This window comes from Anopheles gambiae, chromosome 2 (genome assembly GCF_943734735.2).
Source record: "Anopheles gambiae chromosome 2, idAnoGambNW_F1_1, whole genome shotgun sequence".
Classification (NCBI taxonomy): domain Eukaryota; kingdom Metazoa; phylum Arthropoda; class Insecta; order Diptera; family Culicidae; genus Anopheles; species Anopheles gambiae.
In genome coordinates, this window is record NC_064601.1 from 39,480,385 (window position 1) to 39,498,761 (window position 18,377).

The following is an 18,377-nucleotide window of genomic DNA, read 5'->3' on the forward strand; positions in this document are numbered from 1 at the left end:
AGCTAAGCCTACGGAGCCGCGTCATGGCGGCTTTTTACGTGTTTGTGTTTTTTTTGGATTCGAGTTGAGTGGTGAAACATAAATTCACTTCTGCAGTGTAATAATAATAAATCAACCTGGGAACGAATACGGGGATTGCATCTTGCTGCCAACAAAACGGGACCATCCGGCCCGTTGCGCCTAGCTCCTAGTGTGTTGGTTCGCGGGGACGCTTCCTTCATCCGTCAATTAGGATTAAATGGGCTGGCGGTGGGTATTCTTTCGCCCAAGCCAGTAAAGCTGTACGATCATCTTCCCTTGAAGGCAATCTAGCCTTGAAGATCGGTTCGACCCGATAAGCCGATAAGCGGTGGTCCCGATTGCATCTACCTATTCGCCCTCTCCTGGTGCAGTGGGATACGAATGCAGACTGACGCTTCCCGGTGTCCCGGTGGGTGGTGTTTGGCGAAAGAAAGGCCTATAAATGGCATTTTCCTCTCGCGTGCAAGGGTAACTGATTGCTGACGATCATCTGTCACGAGCGATGGATTGGATTTGGCACCGAGATAGCTCTTCGGGTTCCGAGTTCCGACCGCTGCGAACCGGAAAGGGCACGCGGGAGCGCATCACACGCAAACGCGGGCGAGATTGATTATTTATTTAGTGCCACCTTTTGAGAAGCGCGGGAATGGAGTGTCTTCCACACGATGATGGAGAACTAAATTGCTTAACGGCAGTCTTGGATGGGTTGAATAAATAAGACTAACAACCTGTTTTCCATGTGCTTTGGACTTGGATTGTATGCTTACACATGTTTGATATGTTGTTCATTGAAGCATTTCCGCGTTTTCTAATCTTATTTTAACTTTGTTTATTACAAATTCATTCTTGTTTTACAATTCAGTAAATCCTGTCGTTTTAAAAGTTTTTAAGTGTCATTACTTTATTTCTTCTAGATTGGGCTTTGGTAGGAAGATCTATTAAAAGGTAAAATAAGATTGATATTGTTAAATTATAACATATTCTAACAATTGTTCTTACGCCATCATCGACTTTGTTTAAATTAAAAAAAAAGATGGTAAAAAATATGTTTGAACTATTCTGAAATAATATAAACTTTATATAAAAGTTAACATCACTCTTGCATCTGATTCCATGCCATGCTGTATGTAAATTTATTATTAGTTCTGTACAAATGACATATAAATAAAAGCAAAGTCAAGAGCTAAAGATATTTCGAATCTTGATCCTGCACTACACTTTTCAGAAGGAATCAATAACCCTAATAATAGGCCCCTTCCCCTTTTAAGGATCGTAGGCTGAAATTTCAGTCTGTCAGCTGTTTGCATTGTATAGCAGTTTTCGAACAGCTATCAAAGTGTGTATAACACACAGGTAGCCTTATCCCAAGGTGTAGCGGAATTTGGGGCAAGTGTGCCATACGGGGCAAGAGTGCCACCAAGCATTTTTCCTTAAAAACTTTAGTTTAATGATCAATTGTGTATACAGTTGGTTGCTTTCCAATGACAAGGCATACTGAGCCGAATTTCATATAGACCAATCGATATTCCCCATTGTTTTGAACTGATTTATATTGAGTTTCAAAATTGAGCAGAATATTATAATTTTTGAATCCAATCAAATAAGCTCTCAAAAATCATGCGAACAATCAACCGAGAAAATATTTACACCACCGTATAGCTGAGAAAACGTGAAATTTTTTGTGGGGTTAGTTGAAAAAAACTTTCTTTTTGTCACTGAAAAATTCAATTTCAAAAAAGTTACAACTTTTGGGGCAAGTGTGCCATCTCTGTTTGGGGCAAGTGTGCAACCAGCTTTCATAGGCGCGAGCTGTCAAAAATGTAAACATTGTTGTAGCGTGCTGCGGAATGGTGCGCTATTGTGAGCGGATTCCACGCCAGAAAAACAGAACAGTAACAAACCATATTGTGGTACAGTTGGTGGTCAAAAAGGGTTCATTGGTGACTAAATACATGTAGGAATAAATACACTAGTGGTACAAACGTAATAATTACCAATTATCTACGAAATAAGGTTATTCTAACCAGGTGGCCGTCTTGCCCCATACGAGTGGCACTCTTGCCCCATAGCCCAAAAAACAACGTCTTTTTGGACCCTTTTTAAAACGCTTCAAAAATTGTTTTATTTGCACTTTTTTCAAGCGAAACTCATTTATAAGTGAGGAAATAGATGTAAAATGGTTATAAGTTTTAAATCGGCTTTTGAAAAACACGTTTTAGTGAGTTATAACTTGAAATGCTTAAGGTGGCACACTTGCCCCAAGTTCCGCTATGTATTTATAAGGTTGATTTTTATCGCTTTTGCTTCTGAATGAAGATTTTCAGAGTTTTTTGTGTATTTGTCAAGTTACCAGAAAGGCTGTTCGAGCGAAAGTTTTAACCCGTCCTGTCAAATTTGGTTATAAAAACGGTTATAAAAGTGACGTTCTATTTTGGTTATAAAAAAACATGATCACCTGATCTACATACATACACTGCTTTGACATTTTTTCGAGCATGTACTCGAATCTAATTCTAGCTTTGAGGCTCAAATAATCTAGACTGAAATCGCAGGCTAGTTTTGTGTGTGGGTTCGTATGGAGTGTTGACATGATTTCAGCCGCCAACTGTCTAACTTTATTTAACAAATTTTTCATAGTATCGTTAAAGGCCTTATTATTGAAAAATCAGATTATTATGATGGATTCTGATCGTTCAAATTAAACAATTCATTCTTATCATGATATTTACAAGCAATACGTTTTATGACTTTGAACAAAAAAATTTGGTAGGATACGATAATTTGCTCATAGAAAATTTCGAAAGTATCATAGTATTAGAGAGTAAGAGTGATATTTTGGGGCTGCTAATATAATACAAACTAAAATCCACTGAACAAAATCATGGATAGGAAAATAAAGGCTTTTGTATGTGTAGAGAACGAAACATTACTGTTTCATCTCTAGCAGATTATGCATATTCCTCTTTATATAGATTTCTCTTTATATTCTCCAGCGATAGTTAAACAATTCTAGAATTAAAAAAAATACACACACATTAACTTATCACGTACTAAACATTATTACAATAAAACTCTTCTATTTCCTAAGTTTGAGTCATGCAATTTGCTTTCCTTCATTTTGTGGTGATCAACATGGTCGCTCCAGAAGCCCTTTTTTTCTTCGCAGCGATCACCAACCCGAACACTATCCACGACCAGCCCACGACACTTCACCGCAATATATACGTCGGTGGCCGGTTTTCGGTTACATCGCTTTGAACTGTTGCTTCAGTTTTTTTCACTGACTTGGCAAAAGCTTCAACCACCGTCACCACCGGTCACCTCCGGGAAACATTGTTTGCTTTCCTGTTTGGGCGCACTTTGTCGATTTGAGCCGCCGACAGCCGACTCTTCCAACCCACAATCCCCCCACCCGGTTGCACTGCTTGATGCAACAGTTATCGTTCTCATTTGCCACTAATGGCGAGAGAAAGGAGTGCGTTGGGCGGGGATAGTATGGGGAAGTCATTTATGGGACTCTTCGCTTCCCCCTGCCCGGGACCGAGCAGCATTGCGGCGACCCGTTGCTTCGCCCGGGCTGTGTGTTTGTAACAGTGTTTTTTGTTTTGCTTCCAAGTGTGCCCTTTTCTACAAACTCCCTCCAATCGGGCCCTTCCCTCCCGGCGCCGCTATCCCATCAGAGCGTCATAAATCGCATCGCTGGTTGGAGGTCCACGGTTGTTTGGCCACTTTCTGCGCCACCCGTGTCATTTCGGTCGTTTGACAAATCCGATTAATTGCCCGCCTTCTTCGAGTGGTGCGCAATGCCTCCCGCTACGGCCGGAGAAAGATAGGGACGGAACCGAAGGCAAGCCAATACGTCAAAAAAACCGGTAACATGGACTGCAAACGGAGGGACACCGTGCAGTCAGTCCATTTAGTGGTACACTATCGGACCAATTTCCTATCGCATCGGGATCGGTGTGAAACCATTTTTCGCTGTAATGATTCGCCGTTTTTGTTTTCGTTTTGTACGCTATCGGCACGTTGCCGCCCACCGAAGAGAACTATAATTAAACCATCGCAGTTGGTAGGGAAAGAAAGAGGTGTTTGGACAAAAAAAAAAATTACACAACCATTTGTTGTGGCCATCGGCCTTCGCGTAGCACGCGTACACACGGGTCCATCCGTCCCGAGTCAGCGAGTTCCGTCCTGGTTTTCGCTCGAATTGCGCGCCCAGGGGCAGGTGTCGAAGGGGTGAATGTGCCAATTGGGCAAGCGTGCAGGGGGACCTTTTGGGCGATCAAACGAAAAGCCAGCGATGGTTTGTTGCTGATTTGCAAAAAGATAAATAAAGTAGTAAGCAACAACAAAACGATCAAATAAATAGGACCATAACAAACGCGCAAAGACGTCGCTGGGCGTGTGGAATTCTTGCTGTCAAATGTTGTTGTCTTCCACCAGCAGATTGCATTATTTGATTAACAACATCATTGTATGTTTGTGTCAGTTTTATATTTAAAAAAAACACCCAATTTGACGAAACATTAGTGACGAGGGTGCGAAAGTGAATTCCAATACCATCGCACAACGCAAAGTTCACCGGCACCGACAGGGCAGGGGAATTCCGGTCCAGACACCGCAAGAGAGCGAATGTCGTGCAGTTGGCGATATGCGCCCCCTTTCGAGCCCGAACCCATCATAAACCATCGGCTAATCCTGCCGACAAATGGCAACCGGAGTGAGATTGGCAAGGGCTTGGGTGAGCGTACCGGGAACTAGGAGGACGCCTAAGGGCGACCAGTCCAATTCTCAAACGTTGGCCCTTGCGTGCCTAGAGGGTTTCGCTTTTCCTCCGTCATGCACAGGATCATGATCGCGTTTGGGGTGATGGGCAGGGGGAGGAGGAGGAAATCGCACATTCAGCAGGATGATGACGACGACGACGACGACGACGACCGATTCAAACGCGATCTGCATGATCGCGCGGTGACAGGCAGCGAGTTGAAGCTTAGCAAAGGATTAAGGGACGCGTATCCCAAGTGTCTCGCGAGAGGGCTTTCCCTCTGCCTCTCACTGTCGCCTCTCTCGGGCTAAAGGGATGGTGCGGATTATTATTGTCATAACTGGCGACGGTGGACTTGGGCACGCTTGGGCAGCAATCGGATCGATTTGGCCGACCAACCCGGCCCGAGGTCCCGGAGATTGAGACATGCATCTTTCCCTTGGTGCTGCCGCGGCGCTGTGTGCCACATGATGTAAGCAGACAGCTGCCAGTCGAACCGCGCGTGGTGGTATGGTTGGGGGCTGGAACTTTCACCAAACGAAAGGAAAAGTTGGTGAACTTTGCGCGGGTTGGCGTGGCGTTAGCTCCGAATGGGTGCTCGCACATTCGGCCCTCGAACTGGTTACGGCATCCTTTCCCCTGCTCTTCTTTTGCCGATGACGCCGCTGACGCTTCCATCCTTTGCGCAGCGTTTGAACAACGAACAACGGCACTGCGAATAGAAGGATTACCCACCAGGTTCGCCTTGTGTGTTTATGTGTATATTTAACTTTTATTACACTCCGACCAGAATGCATCAACGCGCAGTTGCAAAGTCGTGGATGTGATGTGATGCACTGCTGACGCTAGAAGATGCGCCATCTCTTTCACAGAGCACAGGCGGCATGGTTTTGCCGGTATTACGACGTTTTTATTTACCTCCGGCAAGACTCTCCCACCTAGTTCGCCTAATTTATACGCCTGCCCTCGCTGGCGGCTGATTGGTTTTGCAAAGTTCGCAGCAATTTGACACACCATAAATCAGAGTTCACCCGGGCTGGAGGTTCGGAGTGTGTGGGTAGGTAATTTAAAGTTGCTGACTTATTGCAGGGCAACACGTTCCCTGCTGACTCATCAACCCCGGCTCCCGGTTGAGCAGCAGGAATGGCAGGAACCGAGTGTTGTGGGTGTGTGGTGCTAGAGTTTTGTTTTTGCTCGCGTCCCGTGGAAACCTTACACACTTGACGCGGCAAATGAGCGCCCCTGGAGACAAAGGACTGACATTTGGTAAACGAATTGCCGGGCGCAGCGTTGCCGGGCTTCTGGTTGCGCTGAGTTAAGTGAGGTCATAAGAGCGAATAGAATAAATGGCTGTAAGATGCGACAAAGAATGTCGTTGCAATGACTGAAGCGGATTGTGAGGCTAGATAGGATTCGGTTGGGTTTCAATAATAAAGTTCATATTAATATTGCTCTTTTCATATTTCTCGTAAGAATGGCCCATTTGATTGTATTACTTTAATATGGCTCTTTGTTTATTTTACAAATCTTTGTGATAGCAACGAAGGCCAAGAGAGCGCAAATGTTCAGTTTTCACACTTACTACATCAATTATTCAACAGGTTATACAAACATCAAGAGGATTGTTTAACGTGGAAAGGAGGTTTTTCTGGTTTATGATTATTGCATCGGGATTTGAAAATTCGTTATGTACTCAATAATACATCCAGAACAGGCGTTTGCTATGTGGTTATTAGAACTGTACAATCGATGAGTTGTTAAAGTAAGTCAATTGAAACTTTTCAATAAAATAATTCCAAAAACTTGAAGACGTGTGTGAAATAGATGTGAATAATTTTATCCATTCGCAAAGCATTGTTATTTATTCCTTTGAATTGTTATTTGCTGCGTATTTTTATTCCAAATACAGACGTCAGGACGAACCGCATATATATTTAAATATAACTGCTTATTTGAGAAACAACAAATCTTAAATATATGTGTTTAAACCTCTATGCTATGCAGTCGTCTTCGAGGTTTTTTTTTTTGGGAAATTATAATAAAGGTTCTAAAAAGATAATTTTGATAGGACGCCTAGATAATCTGATGGAGCATATAATCACCGTATTTTAACGTGTGTAATGACCCCCTGTGTGTAACGACCTCCTTGATGAATTGTCAAAAAAATCTAAACAAAAATTTTTTGTCCTTTAAATTTTACAAAATTCACAAACAACTTTGCCCATGTTCCAATTTTGATTAATATAATTGTTTTTGTCTCTAGTACTAGCAAATTGCAGACAATTGGCATATTGGATGGATTGGCAATCAGTTCACCTTCGTACTCTTTTGGTATTTTCTGAATTTGTACCAACAATTTAAAGAACCAGTGAGATCAACTTTTTTTAGTTAAATTCCAATATTTATTCCTTTTGCTTGTGCAACATGAAAATAGCAAATGTACGATACAAAGATAATACTGGAAAAAGCTAGGAGTTTCCAGTATTATCTTTGTGGGTGTACGCAAAGTCATGTGTATGTGTATTTTTGTTAGTAATTGAATGTAATGTCTCAGGTGTATTCGAAAAGCTATTATCCGTGTATAACGACCCCATCTATCTGATTTTTATTTTTGCCCTAAAAAGGGTTGACACCCGAAAATATGGTAACCCTCGTTTAGTGCACTTTTTCAGCATGGTAATTTTTTAGCGCCTTATTTTTCAACATGTTCATCAAAGAATATATAACCATAGATCCAAAATTTCACATTTCAGCTGTATACGTTTTACAACAATGTAGATATTCACTCCATTTCCTGAAAACACAAATAAACAGATTACTTTGCTCGAATATTATTCAACGAGCTGTGGACACCACTTAACGCCATGAGTCGGATAAATACCTCATAATTAACGACATTGCTAATCTATCTCATGAATCTTGCCCAACACTAGAGCGATTAAAATTCATTTGTTTCGCCACAGATATTCAATAGCTTAAGCTCCTCTGACATTCGTCGTCCATTAATCCTCTTAACACCCTCCACACCAAAGCGTAGACAATTAATTTACCTCTAGCTCTACTTCCGTTTTGACCATCTGTGGCAATGGAATCGTTAAATAAAACCGTTCAACCCGGAACGATCGTGCACCATGCGTGAGATGCTCGCCAGAAACACACACACTGCACTCCATTTTGACTGCCAATAATATTGCCCCGACAAAGAGCCGCCTGTCAAAACAGAGAACTGCACGGGTCAGAACGTCCGAACGATCCTCCACCACCGGTAATACCACCACCGGACGCCGGACAGACACGCTGGTGGAATTTCGAATCAAACAAATTCGCCCACACACACGCGCGTGCGGAACGCAACGGGCCGCGGCTCGCCCACGGGTTTTAGGTAAATCGAACCTGCCGTTACGATCGCGACCAGACCGCTTGCTCGTGTATAAATAATCGTCCAGAAAACCCACTCCCCAACGATCACATTTGCGGCGCACTTTCCGGTCGCTATTCTCGGCCGGAATGAGATGGAGCGAATTTGTAATGTCACAAGCTCGGAAGCGCATCGGTTGTAAACACGCTGCTACACACGCGGCCAAAGCCCACGCTCACGATCATCTTCAACGACGACAGCGACCACACCGGCACAGACGAACGATCTCCGTGTGGGGGCCAGAAAACAGGCGCAAGAATAGCGTCGCTTCTGGAAGTAGGTGTTCCTACTGCTTGCGGCATCTGTGGCTTTTCAACTCGACACAAGCTCCCCAGCCTCGTACATATCCTTTGCGTGCAATCCCGGCGATACATCTCAATTTCACCGAGCGCATCCAACGCTCGGTTTGGCTGCGTGATTGTATTTTATCTTTATCCCCACTCTATGCTCTGCCCTTCGAACGAAACGCCGCAACTGCCGCATCGGGTTGGGTCATTTGATAATTGGGCCGGGGAAGCTGCATCCATTCTCCCGACGGATTCGTGCGAGCAAAAATTCTCAATTATCAAACCTCAGCGGGGGATCGGGTATCGTGTATCGCGCCACGGCCGGTGCCGGTGAAAGTTCCTACCTCCAATGGTCGAACGGTCGTAGAATGCATTCTTCCTTCATCTTTACCGCCCCAGCGATTGATACAACACGTGACCACGGGCCAGGTAAAGGATTAACGAAGATCAGATCACCTTCAGGACGGAAGCGATCTGATTGCCGGCACCCGATTCGCCGAGCTAAGTAGCGCCCTAAAAGGACGTTCCAGCGTAAGCATCACTAATCAAGATCTTTGAGCTGCGAGTTGCGTACCGTGCGCATTCTTGCGTTAACACACGCGCGCACACAAACACACACACGATTGAGTTTTACTTCTCGCCGACTGAAGTGGCCGCGCAATCGAAGGAAGTCCCCTTTCGGCGTGCACGGTCGTATCTTGTCTGCCGTGTCCGTACCATCAGACAAATCGCACCGATTAGCGAAGGTAAAGCGTGTGCATAAAGGATGGGAAAGCAGCTGCAACGATGCAGATCATCGCCGACCGGGTTGTAGGGAAATCATCATGCCGGTTGCACTCTTTTTTTGCCGCTTCGTTTCGCTTACAGCTCCACACACACACACACGCGCATGACATACGACGCTCCGGTGCGATCGTGCGATTAAATGAGCATCGCTTCTCCTCCACACCAGCATGCCGCGCCGTACGCACTGGTGTGGAATTTCGATTGGATACTTCCTCATATTTTCCCGCCAGACCGAATGACCGTTGTGCGCACCGCCGATGGTGGCGTCTGGTGGCGGCGACAGCGCATGGTCGACCCGGTTGGCGCCAGCCAGTGCGTCTCGATCTCATCCGTTTTGCTGGACGAGCGCAGGGCCGGAGATTGGTCTAGGAACGAGCCGGAAAACAGGGGGTAATAGAGGTGGAGAGAATAGGAAAACCGCTCACTTGTTTAGGTGACGCAGGCCCGTGGGGCATAATGATGTCGCTTAAGCGTGATTTTTAGTTTTACGACCGTTAAGCCTTCCTTTTTCGAGCAAGCGGGCAAGAATTAATGAGTATTGTTCTAGTGGATGCAGCGATGGTTGTGGGTGGCAAGCTGATGCTACAAACCACAGCCATCCCCGGAAATCAAGGGAAGAGGCTCGGATTACAGACTAAAGCGACAAAATAACGGATCACTGTAACGCTTGTGGCAGCAATTTAACGTTCGTTAAAATACTGTTTAAATTAAAAATGCGTAGCCACTTCGTGTATTTTGCCTTTTTTAAGTTATAAACAAACACTTTAAACAACAACTCATTCTGTAAGCTTATTTGTACGATCACATTGCGTAGCACTTCCACCCTTACGCACATTTCACGGACACCAGCTGACCTTTGGGCGCGGGCTAACCATACTGGCCGGTAAGCCGGACACGGTTGCTTTGGAGCAATCTTCTGACCTACAGGATAGCAAAAACAAACGACACTTTGTCACGTCAACGCAACAACACACGTCGAATAGCACGTGTAGCACGTTGATAACATAAGGTTGGTTGCTTTTTTTTTATTCTTTGTAACTAAACAAACTTGAAAAAAGGTATTGAAATGCACAAACAAAACGCACTCAGGAAGCGACATTGTAAGGAAGTGCAAATCAGACAAACGGCTAGACAAAAGCTAGCACAAAACACTAGCACACATGCGATAAGGATAAACATTTTGTGAGAAATACAAACAAAAATACACTCATCAATTGGAAAACAGCCTGATTGAACTAATGTTGTGACGAGCATTTGTTAAATATTAAACTCATATAAAACGCTTATCAAAAGCTCACCTCGAAGTATTTTAAATTTGTCAGCTAGTAAACATATGGGAGCTACCGTACTTAATGGTGATCTACGTTGTTGTACGGGATGTGTTCATTAACACTCAGATACACTTGATCACGTAGCGCCTTGTAGACTATAAATTTCTCTGTCACATTTGTTACCGTCACTCTCCTTCACAGACACACACATTCGTTACACTGTCTTGCAGGATGAGAATAAGAATGTTGGAACTGACACACCGCACTTCACTCAAAATTTGTACCAATCTGTACTCGCATTGCAAGATGTGCCTGTGCACTTTCCGGACCAACGTTTTGGCTTTACTCTCACTACCACAATGTACAACTTCTACAATTTCCTTCCAAACAGTTGATGAAACTGATTACAGACTGCGACAAACGCACGTTCCCGCACAGTCAGCCTTTGCTCGCGTTCTGTACCCTTTCGCACCAAAGTTGAACCATTCGCACTGGATGCTGCATTGACAGGCTCGCGAAATCACCAGCCGGGTGCGATCGATTATGCGCCTACTTGCTTGCTGAGGTGAGTTTACCGAACGGGAGAAGAGCGAATTATGATCCACCGCGGTTCGCGAACTGCGCAAAACTGAACGCAACGAGCACGAGTTGGTATGCACGTTGCGCGATCTTTACGCTAAGCTTGGCTAGGAGCTAATGTTACTCGCGAGAGAAAACTGAAACAATGATCAAGTGAGAGCCTTTGCATCGGGACAGCTCGCTCTGTTGTTATTTTATCCCTTTCTAGCAAGTGAATGGTTTCTTTCTGTGTAGAAACACAGCAGAAAAGTATAGAAGAAAACGTATTGTTATTGACTAGGATAACTTTTAATTTTAAGGAATATGATTTGATTATCTACTTTCATGTTTGTTGTTTATCAGTTTTCTTGAAATGTTATATAGTGGAACTCCGTTTTTCTAGGCCCATCGGGACTCGACCTCACCCGGGTAATCGGAATACTAGGATGATTGATCAAAGAGTTTGTTTTTGACTCGTATTAGTAAGTTTCTAAGTAGTAGTAGCGATGTTTATTGTGGATAGAAAGAAAAAAAACATTTATAATCGAACGTTCTTTAACATTGGATACGCAATGTGCTCTCCTCAATAATCCGGATTTTTTATAGCATAACTGAGTTGAATATATGTTGTTTGCTGATTTTAAATCTGAGTATATGGGAAAAGTGCAAAAAAAAAACCATGCAATTTTAGACTTAACCTAAAAACAAATATATCTAACCTATTTCTTAACCTACATTTGAGTAAGTTTCTAAACAATATTAATTATGTTTTTGAGTGTGAAGGAGGATGGTTTTTATTAGAGAATATGTGAAATATATCCTGAATTTAAATGTTTTTGTCATCATATTATTTTCCAATAACTGATTTTTTTAAACATCCTCCTCGGTACGTCTTACCATCATTGTATTGAACTGTCAACTGTGAACAACACGCATTAAAGGATAGCCAAATAAAAGATAACTAAATAAACGGCGTTCTCCTGTAGCTAAAAAGATTCTTTAGAAACTGATTTTACTGATTGATGCATTCCGCGGTTTTGCAGATCGTAACATGATCGAGATCATGATCAGCGTAATTTTGATGTTAGATGTTGGTTTTGCTAGGTTAAATTCAGCATATTGTTTTAGTAAACAAATGATAGATCGATCATGTTTAACATTGAACATAAATTTTGACCGTACATGGATGTATTTTCTTTAACAAACATTCCACGAGAATTTCTCTATGAATAATCTTGTTTATAATCTATCACATACGGCCAGATAATGTTACTAAAAACTATTTGTACCGTAGATCAGCAAGATTTTTTCCACTCTGAGCACAGCGCTAGGAGGATCAGACAAACGATCTTTGAGGCTGGTCACTCTCATCCAAACATGCTTACATTCACTCTCATTCTCTTCAGCTCTCCATTTAAAATCCCTCACCATGGGACTGGTGGCAGCTCGCCGTTAAAAAGTCTACAAAAACCTCTCACTGCTTGCTTCCATTTTCCTAGGCTGCTCCCTTCCCAATGCTCACAAAACAATCGAACGAAACGACAGCTTTCATGCTTTCTCTTTACTCTTGTCTCTCAACGGAGCCCGAGAAGTGTCCACAGCTCCCTGGTTGAACATCCCCATCCAAGCCTCTCCCGGGTGTTATGAAAGCTTACCCGGTGCGCACACATCCCCAATCCTACCCCTTTTGCTTCACCCTTCATGCTGAACGACGATCACACAGGGTGCGCTTCGAGTGAGCGGCAGCGATCGTGTGGCGTCAGTGGAGCATATGCCTGTCTACCCTTTCAGCAGGCCTGAAAATCGAAAATGATGCTCAATTCATCAGTCCCGCGCCTTTCCCTTCCCGCTCCTTTCCCCACTGCTCAGGAGCGACCTGGCCGGTGTCGACCACCCGGTGGCAATTCTTGAGCATCGCTTCGCTAATTACCGTCCCGAAGACTGCCGGGCCGCCGCCACCACCAAACAAACTTGGCGGGATGACTTTCATAGCCCAGCCGCTGCACAGTTGGATAATCGTCATCATAGACCGCGCGCGCGCGAGCGCTCGTATGGGATTCATTGAAAGGAAACGGAACGGCAAAACGAAACAAAATAATACCAACGAAGCAGCAGCAAACGAACAGAGCAAAAATAACCCTCGCTCCCCAAAAGTACACACAGCCCCAGAGCATAAGCATAGGGTTGCGGTGGGCAATCTCTTCACTACCCTTTGGGTGGGATCCGGTGCGCGTTAAAGCAACATGTTGCTTATGTTTCTGTAATTTGAGGTACCGTCCTCACACACACACACACACACACACACCGCGTGCAGTGAAATTATCCGGGCAAATTCAATCTCCCTTTCGTCCGATGTGCGTGCGCGTCGTCTGTGGCCGTGGACGGATATACTCTTGAGTAAGACACTGAGCGCGGTGTTGATATGCACTAATGAGACAGTTTTGTTCGTTACGAGCGTTTAATGGCCGGCAATGTGCAGTAATTTGGGGGGAATTGGGTCTGATACGATGGTGAATTGTTTCGTTTGGACGCTGGTCGCTGGCGACCCCCCGCGGGCAGGCGACGTTAAGCAAACATATTATCCTCCGGGAGCGTTGGGTGTCCCGTCACTCCGGATCGGTACAATTTTCGCGATAAAACAATGGTTGCGAGAGTGCCGCAGTGGACGGCTAGGAACGGTTGAAATTGGATCAAATTGCATTGGAGGAGAGAAAAAAGCGGGAACATTGCGTGACCGTGTGTTGAGTGATGTGCATTTTTGTTATGCATCTGTAAACAACAAGTCAATTATAAACAAATATTTTACGTTCCATCTGATCCGGCGATTGAAAAAACAAGAAAAAATGGAAATTTATTCCACTGATCCCGTTAAGCTTCCTGGCCGGTTAATCCGTGGACCGTAAAAGCGCATTATGTAGACCAACTGCAACCAACACATCCCATCCATCCGGGCGAACATGTGTTTACAAATGCTTTTTATAGAGTTGTCATCGGCTAGAAAAATCCCATTTAAATGCAAATATCATCCACGCCCAGGCCAGGAGGTTGGATGTCCAGCGATCGGTCGGGCGGGCACAAGGCAGCCCCATAAGATAACATTTACCGATTGAATCAAACTATTTTGTGTCACTTTCCAGCAAAATTCCACCTCGAAATGCTAACAACTTTGAGGTGTTTTACCCACTCATAAATAACAAAATTATTATACCGCTGGACACTACCGTGGCCGACCGTTGGAACCGGTCAAAGCGCGATAATCCTTTATACAGCGCGGCAAACGCGCTTTGGCGATATCCTACCGGCGACCTTTGGTGAAAGTAGTTCACACGATTAGAGCGGCATTTGGCCGGGTTGGCAAAACTAAACCACCGAACACTAAAAAGAAAACCACCCCAAACACAATAGCCGCATCGAACGGAGTGAGTATATCGAAATAAGGGCGAACTAAACAAAAAACATACGCCGCAAATCTCCCGTTAGTGAAAACGCTAATACCTCGGCTCGGCAGCAGCAACAAAAAAAGAGGTTAATCTTGCAAAAATAAAGGATTTATGGAAGTGTGCAAACAAAGCCGAGGCAAAAAATAAATATATAAATCGACCCGCTGCTCACATGCCTCGCGGTCCGGGTAAGCCTCTGCTGGCCACATTTCGTAAGCTTTCGGCCGTGTGAAGGATTTACGCGGTAGCTTTGGCCCTCACAGTCACACTCTGTGGGGTCCAGTGCGATCGCGCCTCGTACCACCCATCGGGGTCCACACGATCCAGTAAAGCACCGTAAATAAATCGGCAATAAAAGTCACCGGCTCTGTGGTCCCGGTGCGGTCTTGGCCTCGATGTATGTGTGTGTGTGTTTGTGTGTGAATTGAGGCATCAAGGTGTCATCCTGGACGGCGGTGGTCGATGGCGGCGGCATCGTGAACGGCAGAACGTCCCGCATCCATAGCGAATGCGAAATTCTTGCAATCAATTCCGCGAATATTTCAAAATTATGTCGGTTTATTTTGCATTCCTCCATCACCACCACCACCACTGCTTGCATCTGTCGGCCGATGTTTTAATGATTATTTTTAAACGCACGTGTAAAAAAGATGCAACCAATGCGATGCGGAGGGATGCTTGCCCCATTCGGGTATCAAATTGTGGCGATAAATATTGGCAAAGGAATCTCCGCGATCGGGCACACCGGGCCGGCACCCGCTGGCAAACGAGATGACCGGTGGTGCCAGTGTTTCAACCTGTCCCGTCTCCTTCGCTACATCCCGCACCGGGCATGCCGCGTCGCACCGTGAAAGTGATCGTTTGCCCCTCGTTTGCCCGCCCGGAACTCCTCGCGGAAACGAAGCCCGCGGGACGGGAAAGCTGGTTGCCGCGTTGTAAAGCATTAACGGTGCGAAAAGTAAGATTAATCATTGATATGATTACAATTTTTAGCCTTCCACGGCTGGCGCCATTAGCGTCATGGGCGCCTGCATGCAAACCAATTCCGCGTGCTGTGCGCGACGTGTAATGCAGCGCTCGGGTGCATTCCAGAGGCGCGTGCAGCAGAGAGTGGCCCGGGCCACGGGTATGTTCCGCGCGTGTGCGGAATTGGACACCGTTTTGGGGCGTCAATTAGGTGTTTCGAAGAGGCACAACAATGTTGAAATTCTTTTGCCCAATGGGGGGAGGGGGGAGGGAGAGAAAGTGATAATGTATGTGTGATGCTTGTGTTTGTTATGATAACTTAATGGTGAACTTCTAAATTATTTTAAAGCAAGAATTATTCTGTACAGCAATTGCAAATATTTTGTAAAAAAGTTAAATGAAAATAATAAAAAATATTTTATAAACATACATAAATAAAGTCTGATAATTTAATAGTTTAAATAATGACGATAAATAGATTAATAATTAAAAAAGTAAATAAATATGTAGATACATCAAAAAACAAAAAAAAAACAATCCAAAATGAATCTAATAACATAATGCTATCTCCTATTAACATAATTCTATACAATTTCACACAAAAATGAAAAATTTACATTACCTTTTTGTTATGCTTCATGTAGACTACTTCGTTCGTTACATTAATTGTCAAGAATTTTCTTTGTTTAGGTATAATAATTTGAAATTTTCTGATCAGAGTAAGTTTCTTTTTCTGCATAAATTCATTTGATAAACCAATGAAAAAATCACTCTATTCTTATCACTTCACAGCCTCATTTGTGGACTATCCAGATGAAACCTTAGTTAGCCGATTGCGCCCTTTGCATTCCACTGTCATTCCCATGGCAAATGTCAAATGTCAGTAAAAATATGACGCAAAATGGAAATGAGAGCGTGAAGCTTATCATAAGGGTGTAAGGGACCTACACGTTTCGTGCCCGTTTCAGCGTTTGCGTTGCTTTTCTTACACCGTCCATCAACCGAGATCGCACAATTGCAATTCAATTACGCTGCTCGGGAACGTACTCGGCATTCAATCGTACTGAAATCGTACCGTACGCCGCATGATACTTTCGTCCAACTATGACACGAGCGGATTAACACTATCACCAGCAGCTCGGGCCTCCCTTCCGCTTACGCTAGGTCCAATCGTGTACTACTTTTTGATCGAGCAGTACCCATTTTGCACTCCCACTCGCTGCTAAGCTATCGTCGACAACCCGGTAGTGCCGTGGTTAGAAGAAATTGATTACGACTGCTTTAGTGAGCCATTGGTACGTGCTAATAGTGAAATTGAATTCCATCGATTTGGTGCAATAAAAATCTAATTTAGAGAGCAAACTTGTGGCAAATCTGCTTTGCTAGTGATAGACATAAATATAAACGATTGGAATTATCTCGTTCAACCATGGACCAAGGAACCAGAAGAAATGTTTTTTATGATCGAATTACCAGCACGATCAGCTTTAATGATGTACGTTGTATTACAAACGGTATTTTCTGCACTTCAATTGTATAGACTTTTTAAAATCTTAGGTATGTAATACTTCTCTTGAAATTAATCGCGAAACTAATAACCAAATGATTGTAAAAGAACAATATTTGTATCGTTTTAAGATGTGTTTGATAGCAATACAAATGCAACATATTATCAAAAGTAATGGTTTGCTGAACAAATTATTCGTCTACTGTTTTCAAAAGAATTTGGCGGTCTTCCTTCGCATAAACCTGAAAGTTTCGGCTTGTTCGATGAACCATAGAAATAAGTAAACACAAAAATGAATAGAGCATAGCTTACCTTTCCCAAGCAAATTTGATATTTACAAAATTTGTAAGACGGAAATATTACACACAACAACAAATAAATGGATTTAAAAAAAAATACCGTAATCTATTCATGTACAATTCGTGCTTAACTCCGACTAAAACAAACCACTTTCGCATGGACCTAGATGAGTCAGGCCTTTTTCTCTTCGCGTGCCAATCGTTCCCACCTGCGGTGAATGATTGACTGCCAATAACGACCCCTTCTATGGAGCAACCTTAACCAAATCGCTTCGTACTATGCAAATCTTTCACCTTCCTACCCTCTGCTCGCTAAGAATTTGAGTGCAATATTTCACCACCCAGAACGCGGGAGGTCCACGGTTCAGACCGACGAACGTTCCAATTATTTCAAATGGCGCTGCTTCCTTTCAGCTCTAAAAGGCTCCTTTGTTTTATGCACCACTATCGCCACCAACGGTTAGGTGATTAATAAAACTAACATACTGTTTACACATGTTTGCCGCATTGGCGTGCATTTAGTCTGGCGACCGTTTTGTTGTGCCGAGCGTGTAAGGCCGAGCCTGCTGGCCCCCTGGTCGGGTCGAGGTGTTGTCTTGCTTGGCTCGGGCGACGCGGTGCCTGGCTGTAGCTTTTCGAACGCGCGCGGACAGCTTTCTTCATTGGCCAGCTTCGCTGTCATCGATCCGGGTGTGGGTGTGGGTATCGGTTTGATTGCAGGGGAGAATTGATTTAAAGACCCGACCTGATTGCCGTTCCCAGCCATCAATGGGACGGGCGGCGTCTCGTTGCCCACAGCAAACGGGTCGTCTATACCGTCGGGTAGTTGGGCACTGAGCTGGCAATAAGGCGAGCTTTGGGACGCGCATGGGCGCGTTGACGGTGAAGCAAAGTGCAGCCCTGTGCAGTTATTAATTGCCCTCATGAAAGTCGATAATTTAATTTGATTAAAAGGTAGTCGCGGTCCGATGAGAAACGGGTAGTCCGCAGCTGCCGGTGAGGGAAAGGAGTGAAAAAACAAACGAACGACATTGCCCACAGAGGTGGAGATGATGATGA

The 18,377-nt window shown here is 44.1% G+C and overlaps 1 protein-coding gene across 3 annotated transcripts in view; it reads right to left on the bottom strand.

Moving 5' to 3' along the window:
* The window catches only part of LOC1274241 (ras-related and estrogen-regulated growth inhibitor), a 53,823-nt gene that overhangs the window by 14,817 nt on the left and 20,629 nt on the right, over window positions 1-18,377 (bottom strand). The window contains exon 1 of one of the 3 annotated variants that reach the window (XM_061644889.1): window positions 10,622-11,204. The exons of 1 other annotated variant lie outside the window; for it this stretch is intronic. The gene's annotated coding sequence lies outside the window, so the exon portion shown is untranslated. Of the gene's footprint in view, window positions 1-10,575; window positions 11,205-18,377 lie in introns of those variants that run through there. One more of the 3 variants, XM_061644887.1, reaches the window with a different exon arrangement.